This window comes from Alosa sapidissima, chromosome 6, assembly GCF_018492685.1.
Source record: "Alosa sapidissima isolate fAloSap1 chromosome 6, fAloSap1.pri, whole genome shotgun sequence".
In the NCBI taxonomy this organism is placed as follows: Eukaryota; Metazoa; Chordata; class Actinopteri; order Clupeiformes; family Clupeidae; genus Alosa; species Alosa sapidissima.
The window spans coordinates 24905383-24911846 of NC_055962.1; the positions used below are offsets into that span (position 1 = coordinate 24905383).

Below are 6464 nucleotides of genomic sequence, written 5' to 3' on the forward strand. Positions count from 1 at the left end.
AAAACATTTCAAGCCATGCATGGTGAATTAAGACACATTTATTGTTTATGTGGAAGGGTATTAAAATTCATAGTTTTGCCATTTCGTCAAATTACAACATATCAAAAAAAGCTTCACAATTTAGAATCAGAAGCATATTGGCATCATGTATACCAACTTTCACATGAATCGGATCAACCGTCTAGGAGGAGTACGTTAAAATTGATCATGTCCACAATGCACAAAATCCCAATTACCTCACTTCCTGTGGGCGTGGCTAATGGCATGTTAATACAAAAGTTGATTGTTTTTGGGAGTTACACACACCCACCAAATTTGGTGTGTGTATCTAAAACTATATGCCAACCACAAGTCACAGTGACATAAGGGGGCGCTATGGAGTTCCTGGGCCAAGCCCAGTGCCAAGGCTTTTCCCCTGTGTATTCATGGTACCTCTTGACGTGTGTGCCAAATCTCATGCGTTTTCACCGATGGGAAGAACCTCTTTTGGCATCACAATTCATCACATTTTAGTCTGCACAAAATCCCAAATACCTCACTTCCTGTTGGGCGTGGCTAATGCATTGTACATACGAAAGTTGTTCATCTTGGGGAGATACACACACCTAGGGCTCCAAACCGGTTCAAGGAACGAAAAACGAACAGAATTTTACGAGGAGCGGAAACGAAAACAAAATGGTCTTCAACTGTTTCGGAACAGAAACGTTATTCTGAAATCCACAAAACCGGTTAATAACGTTTTTTTTTTTTCGTTCTCTATATATTTTATAAAAGCATTCACAAAAGCATATCCTATGTCAGGGAGACTATTTCCGGTTCAGCGAAAAACAAGCCCGCGCATCTACACTGTTAATGTGAGCTAACAAGCCGCTATGTAGCCAACTACTTAATGTTAGCTGGTGTGGTTGTTACGAATGCTGCAATTAATTATGGCTTTTCAAGTTGTTTAGATGGGACGGAAGCAGGAAAACCCGATGAGAAAACATTTCTCATTTAATGCGGCGTCCAACAAATCTACCTGCCAAGTCGAGGGCTGCGGGATAGAAATCATTGGGAATCACGGCGGCAACCTGCAGAGACACATTCAAAGACGACATCCAGAGGTGTTCGAGAAGTCACTACAAGACCACCAAAATCAAAACAAGAGGCCAGCTGAGGATGGGCAAAGTACTTTGGACTCGGTCATAGTGAAAAAGCCCAAACAGGTCCAAGTGGCATTAACCCCTGAAACCCTCAAAGAGGCATGCGTAGAGCTAGTCACGGTTAACGGGAGACCCTTTTCATTGATGGAAGATTCGGGATTTCGAAAAATAATCGACCCAATACAGAACGCTATGGGAAAAAATGTTACAATCAATTCATCTAACATTCGGGATATGGTGTCAGGGATTGCTCAGGGCGAAAGGGAAAAGCTCGCGACTGAACTGAGCGGGAGGCTTCTGATGCTGAAAATAGATTCTGCAACATGTAGAGACCGGTCTGTGCTGGGTATTAACGTGCAGTACTCTGACGGAAAGGGGGTTGTGTTGCAGTTACCAGTTGTGTTACCTTGGCAGTAAGGGATCTGACAGAACGGCACACGTCTGAGTACATCTCCTCTGTGGTGATGGACGTCTTGCGTCAATATAACATTAGCTTGCAACAGGTGTATTCAGTCACTCAAAGCCGTGAGCTTACTGTCAGATATTCAAGAGGGAGCTGTGAGCAACGAAGATGCAACCTGCGAGGAGACGGAGGAGATTGGGGAGGATGTTGAAAAGGTTGGGGAGGATGCGGGAAACCAGGAGGAGCTAATCCTTCCACTCGATTCTGCATGGCCCGGTCATGTGTTGCGTAGTGTAAGATGTGCTGCACATACTCTACAATTGGCCGTTGACGATTCATTAAAACAAGCGTCCAACATCATAGCAAAGGCAAAGCAACGTGTAGCAAAACGATTACGCTCGCAGAATGTGGTGTGTGTTCTTAAGAGAATGGGGCACAAGAGAGCAATTGTGGATTGTGCAACTCGCTGGCACTCCACTCATGATATGCTCCACGGCTGCTCGAGCTTAGGAGCTTTTGTGAAGACATGGCCCCAACCATCCCCGAGCTACATCTAAGTGAATCTGAATGGGAATATGTCTCCAACACAGTAGATGCACTGAAATCCGCGAAAATAGCCACAAAATGTCTCCAATCTGATCAGCTAACTGCTGGTGAGTTCTACGGCATATGGCTCAAATGTTCCCTGGACACAGAAAAATTAGCAAGCCCCTTTGCGAGAAAGGTAGCCCAGTGCCTCAAAGCACGCCAGAGCACATTATTTGACAATGACCGTCTAAGGCTTGATTTCAATGACCGTCTTGAAATTTATTCTTTCCCCGTTAAGATCATCATTGAACGAAAAGGTGCTTGAGGACATTCTGCTGGTACGTCTGAATAAACAGTATGGACTGTAGCAGCCAGTCACCCCCTCCAAAGCTAGACCTGAGCACTGTTCTACTGTTGGAGCACTCTCACTTTTGCCTTATCTAGGCCTATTTTTATTATTTTTTTGTTATTATTGTAGGCCTATTCTGACAGCCTAATTATTTTATTTTATTATTATTGACGGCCAGGCTAGCCTAATATTTTCTACCACTGATTTTTGTGAACTTGTTTTTTCAAAAGAAGTGCAGATTGCGCATAGAGTGTGTCACTGTGGTAATTTTATTTCTGTAGCCTAATGTTGCCGTAGGCCTAAGCCCTATTTTGAAAACGAATGTCTAACTTTTAAGTATAAGTATATATACTTTTTTGATCCCGTGAGGGAAATTTGGTCTCTGCATTTAACCCAATCGGTGAATTAGTGAAACACAAACAGCACACAGTGAACACACAGTGAGGTGAAGCACACACTAATCCCGGCGCAGTGAGCTGCCTGCTTCAACGGCGGCGCTCAGGGAGCAGTGAGGGGTTAGGTGCCTTGCTCAAGGGCACTTCAGCCGCGGCCCACTGGTCGGGGCTCGAACCGGCAACCCTCCGGTTACAAGTCCAGAGTGCTAACCAGTGGGCCACGGCTTGCCTTATATCTGCCTATTTTTTGTTATTAAGCCAATGCAGATAGAATAATTTTATTTCATCATTATTGACAGCCAAGTAGCCTAATTGTAATCTCTTTAACTGATGTTTGTGAACTTGCTTTTAGAAGCGCATTGCGCTCACAGTTTGTCACTGTTGTGCTTTAAATGTGACGAAACAGCGCAGAGCGCACTTCAGATACCAAAGTGTTCTACTCGTTTGATTGTAGGCGAGCAGCCTAATAATTTGATTTCTGCAGTTTAAAAAAAAAAGAAAACGAATAAATGGACCTTTGGTCCAAATGTGTATATTTTGTCTTGCTGTTGTAATGTAACCTATCCGTCTGCCACTTCGGATCTTAGGCCAGCTCGTAGCGTAGGCTACTGAAACTGATTTGGAAATTGTTTGTAGCCTATGCGTAATAGCCTATTTTGCCAGTCCACGCCTTGTCGTTTTAAAGGGGCGATAGAATGATGATATAGGGTATTTTGTGCTGGTCCTTAAGGTCTCTGAATAGGGTGTGTAACATTGGTTGGGCTGAAAATGGCATATGTGCTGTTCTATGTGCCCTAATGCAAGCCTGTTTAAAAGCCTTAGAATGAAACGAGAGGTTTTCTTCTTTTTATGGTATGCTCATGAATATTTAGATGACCTGCGTGCTGATTGGTTGGTTTACAACGAGTGAAGCTCCGGAGCAAAGACGCAGACATGGCCGACAGCACTCACTGAAACAGCCAAGGTGGAAATGCTATGGAGACATAGGTGTTGAACAGCATATTTGAGCCTGAATCAGAGGAAGAATCTGAAATAGACGAGCAACCAGTCGCCCATAGATTGGAAATGACTACTTCAGAGTGGTAAGTTTTGTCATTTACTTGAGTTTGCCACACGTAGCCCAGTTAGCTAGCTGTAATACTCGCACGTTAGTGTCGTAGACTAAGTTAAACATTGTATTAGGTTCGTTTTTAGCATTGTAAGCAACAGAAGTTATTAATTTGCACACAAATGTTTTACAACTTGTACTCTTGTGCAATTTTTGTCAAGATGTCCAGTTAGAAGCTAGCTGAAAAGTTCGTAGCCAGTCGTGGGCAGTTCAGGCTATGCTGTAGTGAAAGGAGTGCTGCTTGCAAGGAAAGTACTCGTTTTAGTCAGTAAGTATATTCTCCTGTTGAAAAGGTCATCTGATTAGGAGTTACATACATTATTGTAGTGGTAATATATGATCTTACAACAAGACGTCCAGTTAGCTGGGCAGGAGCTCTGTGCAGTTCGTAGGCTATAACGTTATGGCTGAAGTGAAACGAGTAGCCTACTGCTCGCGTCAATGAAAATATGTTTGTGTCAGTAGGTCTAATGTACTCGTGTAACTACTATCCTGCTGATTAAGTCATCTGATTATTGAGATTTTTACCTTCTTTCCATGTAGTAATGTATGATCTTACAACGGGACGTCCAGTTAGCTGGGCAGGAGCTCTGTGCAGTTTGTAGCCTATGGCTGAAGTGAAACGAGGTCAACGAAAATATTACTAGGCCAATTTGTGTCAATTCAAAAACACTTATCATTTTATTTACATAGTACAATGGAGTAGAGTACAATAATCAAAAATCCTATAAACATCACTGTTTAAAATACAGTAGGTACAGTCAGTAGGTCTAATGTAATCTTGTAACTATCCTGCTAACATCTGATTGAGATTATTACCTTCTTTCCATGTAGCCTAATATGTGATCTTACAACTCTGGTAACTAAAAGGGAGACATTTGCTACTTTGTGCTACCTGCTCATTCAAAATTACGAAATAACAGCAGGGAAATTATGTTTGTTTTTACAGGTTATTAAAAGAATGACCCAGGTTCCTGAGGAGCTGACCTGAATGACCATCATGGCCTCGATCCGTTGTGCCTCTATATTCTTTGCAAAATGCAATGAATATTTACAGAGCTGACCATGGCCGTTTGAGAATCAGAGGAATGGAAAGGTGAGGACAATCTGATACAAGTGTTAGTAGTTACAGTATATAAATAAAATATTTACCAATACACATTCATTATTGGTTCAGCATATTGCAAAAACACAGTTTGATCAACACCACAAAATGATAAACTTTATTTTTTTTTTCAACAATCGTCCAGTGATACTCTGATGTAAAATATTATAAAATAAATAGTAAAAAAAAAAATTGCTTTTCCACCCTGTTCTCGTTGCAGGCAATGAAGTGACTTGGCCTACAGGTCTTTTGTGAGCAGGAGCTGGGGTTTCCTTAGAAGAAGCGTCCGTGTCATGATCCCCTCGTGTGTGGTGCTACGCATATGGAGGGAGCTTCCGGATACTTCAGGGCAGTACGTTGGATTCAGACCCCTTTTCGACTGAACCGTGACACATGTTCAGCAACAGCATCCTCCATGGAAGGTCTGTCAAGCTGAGCACACAAGTCCTGGGGCACAGGAATCCGCTGGACGGCATCCCAATAAGGAAGAGGGTCTTTGATCTCGAAGAGGACAAGAAAGAGGACTTATATTGGATAATGTAATACAGTGCATTGTAGGCTGTATACTGTACAATAAACAAATTGTATGGCCCTGAACATTGTGCTTTGTTTACAGTACTGATGATGATTTCGACACCAGTAGCATCAGGTCTAAGACAGCCTGTTGTGTGTGAATCGATAAGTTCTTTTTAGTGCCTATACTGTTGCACATTTTGATTTGTTGTTTGTAATAAAAATATATATTTTATTAAACTTACAAATTGTTTGTCAAGTCTGTACATAGTTTCTCCTTGGCTGTCTTCCGTTGTGGGGCATTCTCATTGAAGTGCATGGCTGCAAGATAAAACCTAAACCTAACAACAGAAATGTTGTAACAAGTGAAAGTCACTTTTGCATGCACACACCAAGCTGTTAACTCACAGCAAAAGCATTTGCTAATATTCTAAGCCCCGCAAGATGCCACACTTGGAGCATGGCATGCTGCGTTTGTCATGTTGCCGTTCTTGTAATGTTATAAAATAAGAACGTGCAAATAAATCCATTGTATCTAGACAACACGGTTTTCAACATATCGACTAGATATCATTTGAATTGATAACGTGAAGTTGTTTCCACTTCTGACGTCAAAAACGTATGTGTTATATGGGTATGGGTTATATTACAGTTAGCAAGCGAACTATCGTGTTACTCAGCTTCAGTTAGCTATCTTGCTGAGAACATAACCTGTCAGAGATCTCGACAAACATGCATAGTAAAATGTAGGTTAACATGACAACACAGGTTTTATCCAAATGACACACAGGAAAATTAAATAGCCTTGCCAATTAACTAAATCACACATTCTACTTGCTAGATACACGTTAGCATGGCTAATAACCGCTTAGCAACAAAATAATACTTACAGCATGCGGTTGTGATGATGACCTTACGGTC

General features: G+C 41.8%; 1 long non-coding RNA gene across 2 annotated transcripts; it reads left to right on the plus strand.

Moving 5' to 3' along the window:
• The first annotated feature begins 3717 nt into the window (after positions 1–3717).
• Positions 3718–5772, plus strand: LOC121712282. Of its 2 annotated transcripts, XR_006032567.1 has the most exons (4): positions 3718–3899; positions 4087–4193; positions 4875–5021; positions 5251–5772. It is a non-coding gene; the product is annotated as an uncharacterized LOC121712282 (long non-coding RNA). The 2 variants fall into 2 exon arrangements; XR_006032566.1 differs by lacking the exon at positions 4087–4193 and having other exon boundaries at positions 3728–3899; positions 5251–5770.
• The last annotated feature ends 692 nt before the right edge of the window (positions 5773–6464 follow it).